This window comes from Amblyomma americanum, chromosome 1, assembly GCF_052857255.1.
Source record: "Amblyomma americanum isolate KBUSLIRL-KWMA chromosome 1, ASM5285725v1, whole genome shotgun sequence".
Taxonomy (NCBI): Eukaryota; Metazoa; Arthropoda; class Arachnida; order Ixodida; family Ixodidae; genus Amblyomma; species Amblyomma americanum.
This window is the reverse complement of record NC_135497.1, coordinates 5,527,642-5,539,458: the sequence shown is the minus strand read 5'-3', so window position 1 is coordinate 5,539,458 and position 11,817 is coordinate 5,527,642.

Here is an 11,817-nt window from a genome sequence, read left to right as displayed (position 1 = left end):
TACCCCAGGTGAAGCACGGCGGCTTCTTTTTTTTTGTTTGCCGCATGCTCAGTTCCAGCCTTGTGCAGTTATTTAGTCCTTTGTTTGTTTTAGTCAGTCTGTGGCATGTTTTTGTTTCCAGTTTATTCGTTGTTTCTTCTAACGTTCCGAGATCTGTACAATGTAATATACGTTTGCGTTGGCGTTCAGTTTTTTTTAAACCAGACTTGTAAATATGTAAACTTCAGCCTACTCGCGATTGCACTTTTCTTGTAGCGCAGAGATGGCCTTCTTTTGTACAGCGCGCCTTCTTTTCATTTACGTTCTGACCCCACGGGTGCGGCCTTCCTCGCGAACACGGGACCGGCTGGTTCGCGGAGGTGTCGGCGAAAGTCTCCCCTTCCGGCTGGGGAGTGGTTTGCTCGTTAAGGAGCCAGTGTCTCGCGGCATGGTTTTTTGTGTGGCTATGGGAAGCGTGAAGAGTGCGTCTGTGTGTCCTTTGACCCCTTCCACGGCGCCTCGGTACGATTCCGACAAGCGGGTCGTTGTCACTGAACAATGTCCGCTTCTGTGCCGGTGCGTGCCTGGGATTATGTGCGTGTTCCCAAGATCAAAGGCAACGCCGAGAGGGGGGCAGGAAGGACAGCACCTTTTCCCGTGCGGCTCTTCGGGATCGTCGAGCGTCGTCAACGTCCTCATGCTCAACTTTGATGACCTGGTGGAGGACATGGGACCGCCGTCAATAAATCGTCCACCGGGACCCTGAAGGCAGCAAAAGCGTGAGTTGGCCGCCGACAGGCCCAATGGGCCGCGCCACCGAACATTATGAGGCTGCAGGCCACCTGTTAGCTGGCCTTATGTACAGTGTACAGTGTAGTTAGATTTGTCTCTTTAAACGTATGCAAGTGTTTGTTTTCTGTTCTTATTTGTTTGTCGTTTGAGTTTATGGCTGGAACTGAAGTGTGGTAGTTTTATATGGATTAATTCTTTTTATTATTATTTTGCAGCATGCAATCGCCGATGGGTTGGAGGGCATTTAAGGAGAGGAGGATGTGGGAAGCCTGCTAGATTCCCGCCGTGGCGTCTGCGCGGCATCCCGCGTCGCCCTCTTTCCCTTTCTCCCGCCTCGGGCGGCGGAGAGACGGCTGGTGGCTAATCGCTGTCATTCGGCCGCAGCACCGCCCCCGGCTTCCCAAGGGCCTTTGCCATTGGTGACTTTTGGCGGGAATTCGGGACCCGTTTGGGGTGGTCGCGCGGCGCGCGACCGTCCGAGCGGGGCCCAGAGAGAGAGAGAGAGACCCCTCCGAGACAGCGTAAGGTGCGTACGTTACTGTTCGTCCGGGCCGGCCTCTGCCGTTCGGACCAGTTCATACTCGAGCTCGCCAGCGTGGGTCCTTGATCCGCCGCGGCTCGATCCTGTCCAGGGTTCCAACGACCTCTGACAGGTGCACCTTGCGTTGACTGCCCACTCTCTCTCGCAAACGGCCCAACGGCCGACACGAGAGAGATCACAGCACTGCCGCGGGGACAATCTCCTGCAGCGGCGTTCTAGCGGCGCGCATTTCTCTTGTTGCCCCGAGCGCGCACCGGAGCCTTGCTCTGAGCGCGCCCCGGGACGGGGTGACTGTTGAGCGTGTGTGCGTGCCGCTGGAGGACGGCGTCAATAAACGTCTCCTTTGTGAGCTTGGAGGCCTGTTTCTTGCGGCGAGCCGCTCTCCTCTCTGCAGAGGTTGAACGCCGCCGCAGCGGTGCCCCAGGGTGCGTGAGGTGACGGCTGATCGGGGCCCTTGGCTCGCGCGAAGCTCGAACCCGCGGTGGGTAGTGGCCTGTGTCTACTGAGAAACCCACAGGAGAAACAACGAGCTCGAGGAACGATGTCTCTTGAATGACGCCACTGACTGAGTCCACGGTTGCAATCTCAGCAGCACTATGCTAAAAAATCAGAAATAACCGCACAGCTGGCCGCTGACGTGGAAGGTTCGGCGCACTCTCGTGGAGTCCAGGTCTTGTGGAGAACTGCTGTTACTGAGTGGACACCTTCGCTGGAAGTACTCTAAACAACCGTAGAGGATGTACCTGGAACGTCGATGAAGAGACGCACTGTGCTTAGCCAGTTTTAGACTCTGTCCTTTATACCTGGCGATACCAGTTCACTACGCCTGGAGGGAGTGAGAAGGGGGGAGGAGAGGGGGTTGGCGGGAACTTAGGGCCCAATAAGGCGACTCCTAGGAATTGGTTGGTACTGCCCTGCGACAAAAGCACTCCAGCGAGCAGTATAGGGACCATTAGCGGAAATGAGTCAGCATTTTAGAGATTTGCTTTCCAAAAGAAAAAGATGTGGTTTCTCAGACGACCGTCAAACATTCTTTGCTGAAACGAAAAATGTCAAGCTCCCCTTCAGAGTAAACTAAGGAGTGCCGCGGCAATTGACTTCATGATGGTTCGGAGGAAGGTGTGGAAAGAGTACAAGTGCACAACAAACCATAGAGGGTATTCCTGGAGCGGCACAGTAGGGGCTAGGCAGGAAATGGGCCTTGGTTCTCGTGTTGGCAGTAGTGGGCTTCCTCGCACTAATCTTTCTTAACTTTCAAAATTTCAGGAAAGACGTCTTACGTTTTCCAACCGAAAACGCTACGTCAAAGATGGCAATCTCGCATCCTTGTTGGGAAAGGAAAGGGGGAGGTGCCCCTTTTCCTGTGGGCCATTTCATGGGAAACGTTACAGGGTCCAAAAAAGACCGTGACTGATTTTGTCGAAAAAAATTCGGTTAATTGTCGAGTATGTGAATGCCTTTTTTTATAGTCTTTTCGAGGAAAAAAATATCTCACGTAAGCGCCTTTCGAAGTTTTTGCGAACACGCGAAAGTTGCTCGCAGGTGAATATTTTTGAATCAGGCGTGAAAGCAGATTAAAGAACAAATTCATTATATTATCGCGTACGCATCGTTCTTTGATGCAACGTCATTATTTCCCCCATATAAGACATTGCTGCTTTTTCTCGGTACAATAAAGCAGCAAAAAATTGTGCATTTCCAGAATTTGTTATTATAAACGTTGTTCATATTTCAATCACAATAAAATTTTTACCGTCCACTTAATAGTAGTCGTCTGCCAAAAATATATTGATCTTTCTTTAAAGAGTATTTTTTTAGAAAATCAGTCCCAAAGTTGGCAAAAAGTGATGCTTTTCTTAGATTGAGACCAAAATTAAGCATAAAGGCCATCGAGATAAAAGACTTGAGATTACTCTTTAAACATACAGACTTATTAGCTTGCAATCCACAGTCTTTTGTTCGAATAAATTTTGTGTGCCGCAAAAAAATTTTTTTTTGAAAGTTCACTACCAGTGTCATGGGGTTTGCACTACCGAAATGCGCTTTCACCGCATCACACGTGCGCTGCACCGACCTTTTTTTTTTTTTGGTACGCATGTTTTCTTTAGGCCTTTGCCAAGCGAGGACGTTCTCAGTCAGTTGATGCCAGTAAGTATCCATCTTGAACGAGGTCCTTTCCTCGCCTTAACACTCATTTTTGGCCACAGCGTGGCCATGGAAACGAATAAAACATAGATGTGACGATTATTGTGTGGAAGGTATTTGTAAACCATTTTGAATTATTTAGCGGCCGTATGAGAATATCACATAGAGATTCATGCATAGTAGTGTCTTCCGCATAATTGTAGTCAAGGAAAACATGCCACCAAAATTGTGTGTGTATTCCTTTAAAAAAATTATACGTGTAACGTTAAGAGACCGGAAGCGGGCAGAGTGGGGGAGGGAATAAACGCGGGTTAATGATATGCTAGTCGAAATCAAGAGGAAGAAATGGGCTTGGGCAAGGCATGTAATATGAAGGCAAGATAACCGCTTGCCTTTAAGGGTAACGGAGTGGATTCCAAGAGAAAGCAAGTTTAGCAGGGCGCTACAGAAGGTTAGTTAGGCGGATGAGATAAAGAAGTTCGCAGGCATAGGGCGTGCGCAGCTGACAAGACTGGGTTAATTGGAGAGACATGGGAGAGGCCTTTGCCCTGCAGTGGGTGTAGTCAGGCTGATGATGATGATGACTCCTTTAAAGGGACACTGAGGAGAACTCTAGCATTTTTTTTGTTAGCAAAATCTGATAGTTCGACATTTCATGGTTTTCTTGCCGCTTGTCCGGGCGCGAAAGATGCATTTATTTCAAGGAAATTTGGATTCAAAGTTGAAAAAGTTTTTCCCGCTCCTCTGACTCAAACTCAGGGAACTCTTATGACGCCACGGCAACTCTTATGACGTCACAGAACGGCGTGACGTGAATCGTGACGTAAACTCAACTGCGTGATTTCTGCCGGCTAGCGGTGCGGTGTGCAACCTTCCTTTGCAAGCGTCAGAGGTTCGTGACGTCCATGAAGTAAGGATAATTCCTCCAAGGTGGTGCCTCTTGTCCTAGGAAGTCATCACGCTTGTACTTGCGAGATTGGCCTGTGGCGGCGATACCTGTATTTTGGTTCGTGCTATTTTCTACATTACAAGAGCTTTGTTTTCAGGAAGAGTGGCGTTTTTGTGATCAGGAGCTGGTATTCTATGGATACAAGCCAACTTCAATTTCTCCTCAGTGTCCCTTTAAAAACCCGGTTCGACACCTTCCCTTGACTCTCCTACGCCACAGAAGTACCTTGGGTTCTCTGCTACTAATGCGCCGCCACAAGGCAACGAGACTTTTTTAGACCAGCACGGCCGCAAGCTCCGGATGCCTTCACGGGGGCTGGTATCACAAACTGGAAGGAGGATAAGGAGAAATTTTCCAATCACGAAAAGTCAGGAGGGCATAGAAACGCTGTCTACCAGCGCAGCAGCCTGCAGTCGACGTCGGTTCGTAACCAAGTCAACACTCAAGCTCTAAGGCAGCAGGAGATAGCGAAGCGCTCTCTGAAGCTTAATTTTCAGGCATCCGAGTGCCTATTGCGCCAGGGTCTCCCATTCCGTGGTCACACAGACAAGGAAGGGAACTTCAATCAGTACCTCATGTTACGCGCACAAGATAGTGATGAATTCACAACTGGTATGAAACGGAACACGACGTACACTTCTGCACTGCTGCCAAATAAGATAATAAACCATTTTGTAGAGACCATGCAAGAAACACTGTGCAGCGTCATTCCGGCAACCGACTACGCCATAATTGTAGATTGGACGCGCGGGACGTCGCCGGTGTTGAGCAGGAAAGCACATCTGTGCAATACGTCGATGACACAATGACTGACAAACTTTTATAGCTTGCTTTAACTACGTTACCTCTTACTCATCACGTCTGTTGATTTCTTGGGGTCTGCTGCCACCTTCTTTCGGCGTCAAGTCCGAGGAATTCCAGATTGTGACTCCCGTAGTAAATCGATATAGCAACGAAATTGGTGATTGATTGGTGACTTCACTATTGTATCCAATTGGGGATTGATTGAGGACTTAACTGATAAATCCAAGATGTCGGCCAATAATGATAATTAATTGAGAACATTAAATAATAAATCCAAGATGGCGGCAGCTAACGCTCGTTACTTGTACTAGTTCCAGACGCTGGCGGCATCTTTTTTTATAGAAGTAGGATAATAATAATATTAATTGGATTTGGGGAAAGGAAATGGCGCAGTATCTGTCTCATATATCGTTGGACACCTGAACCGCGCCGTAAGGGAAGGGATAAAGGAGGGAGTCAAAGAAGAAAGGAAGGAGAGGTGCCGTAGTGGAGGGCTCCGGAATAATTTCGACCACCTGGGGATCTTTAACGTGCACTGACATCGCACAGCACACGGGCGCCTTAGCGTTTTTCCTCCATAAAAACGCAGCCGCCGCGGTCGGGTTCGAACCCGGGAACTCCGGATCAGTAGTCGAGCGCCCTAACCACTGAGCCACCGCGAAGTAGGATGGCAAATGGAATATCGCGGGATATTCCTTACCTGACCTCCTGGTCTTTGTAGTTCACCTACTGTAGGAAACTCTTCATCGTCAATGCTAATGATAATAAGATATGTACAAAGAGCGCGTGGGCCATCAACCACTCCAGTTTAACGCCGGCCAAATGTTTTCGAACACCAGACATGCGGCAATTCCTCAGTTGTTTCTCGTCCATTCGTTTAAACCGTCGTGAACAGAGGCTGTCCGACTAACGCGAGATGCCATCTACTGGGAAACAAAGGTGAGTTTATCGTGAAACTAAAAAAAAAACCCGATTTCACATAGGCTGACTCCCAGAGCAGCCTTCAGTGGCACCGCCATATTGAATCGATTCAGGCACTCCCTCTAGGTAGTGAAAATAACCAATACGCTGCAACATGCACGCAGGCTGTGATATTTTTGTAGAGAGAGCTACACTGGGCTACCAGCAGTGCATTTCGCAGTGGCTGGGACAGGCCAGTTGTGCGCATGCGCAGTTACTATGGAAACCGGAGATTTGCAGCAGGTGCGGCGTGCGCTCTACCGTCGGAGGAAAGCGCAGCGCGCGCTTCATCGCCGCACGCCGCTCTATCAGCCGAACCGCGCGTCGCATGCGCAGGATTGCGTATAAAAGACGGAGATATAATAGGCGTCTTTATCACAACGTTTGACATGGAATCACAGAAGGAGAGTCCAGGCGCTGCTAAGCGCCAGTATGGACAAGAGAAGAGAAACTCTTCCGATCCTGAGGTCGTCGCCTGGCTTACTCAACAAAGATAGAATGTCCGTGAGAAGGCGAAGAGTGCAGCGGAGACGCCCGAACAGAGAGAGTAACGGCTTGCCAAACGGAGATGCCAGACTGCCGACCGTATTAGACGGCGCATAGCCGCCGAGATGGAGCCCAATGTCTATCATTGCTAACAATACAGTGACCACAACAAGCTCAGCCAGGGAAATGTACCTCTCGCCACGTATATGCTGGCATAGCCGAGCTAAGCCACTGCCATTTTTTTTTGCAGCGATAGCTGTATCCGCCGCACCTTTACAAACGCGCCTTAACACAGATTGCACCGCGGATGTGTGAGGAGGAGCAGAGCCGTCGCTACGAATGGCGAGGGGAGAGGAACGCCAGCTGCGCGCTAACCAGGCCGGTCACAGTCATAGATACGGTAGGTGAGAAGGAGCACCAGCTGCTGGCCAAGCGGACGAGGGGAAGCGCAGCCAAAGCTACGCATACAAAGCCACAAAGTATATAACCACGATTAATGTCGGCGTTGTAAGTAGTGGGCGAAGAGTGCAGCGAATCCTGTGACATTGGGTGCGTTCCAATACTCCCAAGTAGACGGCTACTTAGACCTCTAGCCAGAGAGCCGCCATCTTGGGACGCGTTCCATTTCTCACGAAGCAATAAGACTGCTTCGCCGAAGTCCACATCGATGCAGGCTAACTTGCTGTCTAAGGATGGCGCAGCTCATGTACGCGGATGAGCGAGTCGTGCTCTAGCGGGCGTCGGACTGTGCACGGAGTATAGGAAAAGAAAAATGTGAGTCATTACATTATGTTATTTGCTGCGCAAAATGGTGTCTAATTAATCTTCGGGGACGTGCGATTCCTAGCAGTGAATCACGCAGGAGAAAATCGTTCACTTGAGAGCTCTGCTACAGCAGCGGACGCTGTAGGTCTGTTTACGTGGTCTGTTTACGTGATCCGGCATCTGACGATGCCGGATCTTAATTAGTACCTTGATTTTAGAGATTAATACTCGTCGCAGTCGTTGGGTTCTTCGACGGGCGTTAAGACGGCTGGCGTGACGGTTAACAAATGTGTTCTTCTGTTGCTGTAATTGTTGCATCAACTCTTTGGCGTACATTCTTTTTTATCTCTACACTCTCATAACAAGCACACCGGCATGTTGCGAATTGATTTTAGACTTTGCAGGATTAAAGCTCGCTGCTTTCTTTAGGTTTCTCGCCGTCTCCGAGTGCCATGTACGGCAGACAGCGGGTTTAATGGCACGCATGTGTTTTCCTGTTGCAGTGTATATTAGCCGTATCGCATTTCGCGCATATTCATTACAGTCTTTCGTATTCTTTATTATGTTTACAGCGCCGTCTGGACGAGCACTTTCGAGGAGCATGTACAGTTTAGCATCAATAATAAAAGAATAATCGCATATCTCTTTAGCGTTGTCTTCGGAGAGAGGCCCCGTCTGCTACATGTAGACTGACCGATAGGCACATCCACCAGTCCGGTTTACGCGCAATGTCATTCCAGAAAAAAATGTTAAAACTTGTTGAAAACACGTTTTTAATGATCGTTATTGCTCAGTTTGAGAAAAATTGTAGTACAACTGTTCATAAGCTTTATTTTTACCTTATTATGCCGCGAGACGGCGTGAGCAGTAGAAAAGTTCAAATACATGGGCTTCTAGACGTATGCCACTCTCACTAGACGGCTTCCTAAACGTCACACTAGACGTCTTGTTAGACGTCTAGAGTGTTGGAACGCAGCCATTGTGGACATTGGTCTTCAGAAAAAAGCAAACGACTCCCCGGACTTTTCCACATTTGGCGTGCTAGAAAGTGTAGAGCATGTTTTAGTGGCGTGCCCAGCATATGCACGAGAAAGAGTCATGCTAGCACCTACTTGAAGTCTTTGGACGCTATGCCCTTCGCGCAGGATTTCACCCTCGGCGCTTGGCCAGATAGTTCGAAAACTCTACAGGTAACGCGAGCGTTCTCACGTTCTTAAGCGACACGGGCTTTGACTGGCTTTTGTAATGTTTGAAAGTGTACCTTGTTTTTTTTTCATCTGCTTCGTCCCATCATCATCATCATCCCCCATCGTGACAGTCTTTTTTCTCCTCTTCCCGTTCCCCAGTGCAGATAGCAGACCAGTGTACATATATTTTTCAGGCCAATCTAACTGCTTTAACCTAAACCCCCCCTCTCTCTCTCCGCCGCGGAATCTCCCTCATAAATGACGTGACTGTCTCAAGTATCAAAGGTGTCACAGCAGGAGATGTTCTTTAATTACATGGTCGGGCTGGAGGAGGGATTCGGCGAGGCTCGCGCTTGCTCAATTCGCGTCTATACTGGCCACGTAACTTCGTCTAATCTCGATGATGATGAGTTCCCTGAAGTGTTTTCTTCATTTCTCTTTCTACTTGCCATTCTTATTTTCTCACGCATCATATCTGAGCGCTGGTTGTGAAAAAAACGACGCGTTACCTCGCGCGGGTGCTGCGCGAGCTATTTGGAAGCGCGCGCAACCCGAGCTGCTGTTGGCCGACCCTCAGCCGAAGGACTTCGTCCCTGCGATGCTGCAACGTGTGAGTTCCCCGTATTTCGCTGCAACATCTTCGTCTGTCCGTCGACAAAGATCGCCGGCGCGCAGGCTCAGCGCTCGGATCAACAGAAAGAGGGCACGGCTTCAATCTGTTCAATACGAGGGGCGGCGACCGCCTTTCGATGGAGGCCAAAGATAAGACTCCCGTGTGCTAGTTAAAGAACCTCAAACAGTTTAAATTAAATTAGAGCCCTCCAGAAGGGTGCTTTTTTTTCTTCATCCACGGTGGCTCAGTGGTTAAGCGCTCGGTTATTGAGCTGGAGTACCCAGCCGCGGCGGCTGCGTTTCGATGGAGGCGAAACGCTAAATGCACCCTTGTGCTGTGTGATGTCAGTGCACGTAAACATCCCCAGCTGGTCGAAATTATTCCGGAGCCCTCCACTACGGACATCATTCTCTTTCTTCTTTCACTCCCCTCCTTCATGGCGTCTGGAGCCGACGCCACGTTACCTCCTGGATTTTGTCACGCTTTCTTTCTGGTGGCAATTAGATCCCTTTATTCAGATTAAACTGATTGGAGTAGGTGTGAAAGGATATGAATGCATCTCTCGGGAAATTTGGGGACTCAACCCGGCTCACTACTCGGCTGACATAACCTTGAGCTAAACTGTGAGCCAACTCGTTTCCCCTGTTCCCCGAGTGTGCCGGAGCACCCATATTATTTCCACTTCTCTTTGGTTCCATTCTTGATGTCTTAAAATTCGTTTTGTCTCCTTGGAGATCCTTCCTTGCGGCAAATTGTTTACAGCGACCTTAGAGTCACTAATTATGGTGACTGCTTTGGTGCTGACCATTGCCATGGCGATAGCCTCATCTCCACTGTCCCTGAGTTCTTTGTTTTGACCGAACCAACCGTTAATGTTTCACCCGAGTCGTTCACGCCGACGATCACAAAGGGGTCGCCTCCTTCGTATTCCACCACATCTGCATAGGTTGTGTATTCCGAGCCTTCTAACTTGGCTTCAAGGGCCTTAGCTCTTGCTCGCCTCCTGCCTTCGTGAAAAACAGGGCGCATGTTTTTTTTTTGGAATAGGTTTAAAAGTCAGTAATTTTCCCACTTCGGTTAGGAACTTTGCCCGCGCGTTTCTATCCGGGATTCTGTCATGTGTAAGATCCCCCTTTCCAGTTTAAACTAATTGGCGTAGTTGTGAAAGGATATAAATTCATATATCGTGAAATTTGGGGACTCAACCGGCTCACTGTTCGGCTGACATAACCACGAGCTATGGGGAAATTGCGCTGAAGTATGCTGTGCCTATTGCAGCGCCATAAAACACTGCCCAGCGAGAAGACCAATCAGTTTTGGTTAGTACTATTAGTACTTTTGCGCGCCACCTTCCGGCGCTTATTGGTGTGAGCCTCTGCGCTCTGTCGAAGGCGCACGTGCCGTGCGTCAGCTATCTGGGCTACGCCGAGAGAAGCTAGGCAATGAATACTGTCAGCCAAACGCGGTTATCTAATCGCGTAGAATGTGTTCTCGCGTTTTCAGCGACCCAAGCGGCTAAAAAAAAGCAGTTTTGAGTCACCGAATGGAACAATTGCAGTGCCACCTTGGCAGGGCAGGTTCCCCATACTGTGAGCCAACTCGTTTCCCCTGTTCCCTTAGTGTACCGGCACCCATAATAGTTCCACCTCACTTTGGTTCTAGTCTCGATGTCTTAGGATTCGTTTTGTCTCCTTAGAGATAGTACCACGCGCGGAATTGTTTATCGCGACTGTGGAGTCCCTAATTATGGTAACTGCTTTGGCGTGACCATTGCCATAGTGATAGCCGCCTTCTCCGCTGTGTCTGAGTTCTTTGCTTTGACCGAACCGACCGTTAATGTTTCTCCCGAGTCGTTCACGCCGACGATCACAAAGGAGTCGCCTCTTTCGTATTCCACCGCATCTGTATAGGCTGTGCATTCCGAGCCTTCTAACTTAGCTTCAAGGGCATTTGCTCTTGCTTGCCTCCTGCCTTCGTGAAAAACAGGGTGCATGTTTTTGGAATAGGTTTAAATGTCAGTAATTTTTTCACTTCGCTTAGTAACTTTGCCCGCGCGCTTCTATCCGGAATTCTGTCATGTAGTCCTACGTTGCTCAGGATCTTCCACCCCACGGGTGTGGTTGCGAGCCTCCTTAATTGTGCAAATATATCTGCGTAGCATAGTTCCGTGATGGTGTTGTAGACCCCCAGTTTAAGAAGTCTTTGCGCAGGTGTGCAGTGGGGCAGCCCCATGAGTGTTTTATATGCCTGCCTTATGATCCCCTCTATTTTAGATAGCCGAATACGATCACATCCTATGGAGCTTCAAAAATGTGCCGCCACACACATACTTAGTACAAGTCCCTTCTCTAGAGCGGTGGGAGGATATAATGGCCAGCTCAGATCCGTTCACGCAATCCTGGCCGCTGGGTGGGCTCACAAGGTGGCCAACAGCCATGCCCACTAAAGTTTAGTGCTACCAATACAACCCCTCATGGCGCAGTTCGGGACAGTTACTGTGCCATTTCGTTTCCATAAAAACTGTTTTCAGTTTCATCTCTTCCCCTTCATCTGTTCACTCTCGCCACCCTTGAGGTGTCCAGCAACAAGCAAGAAT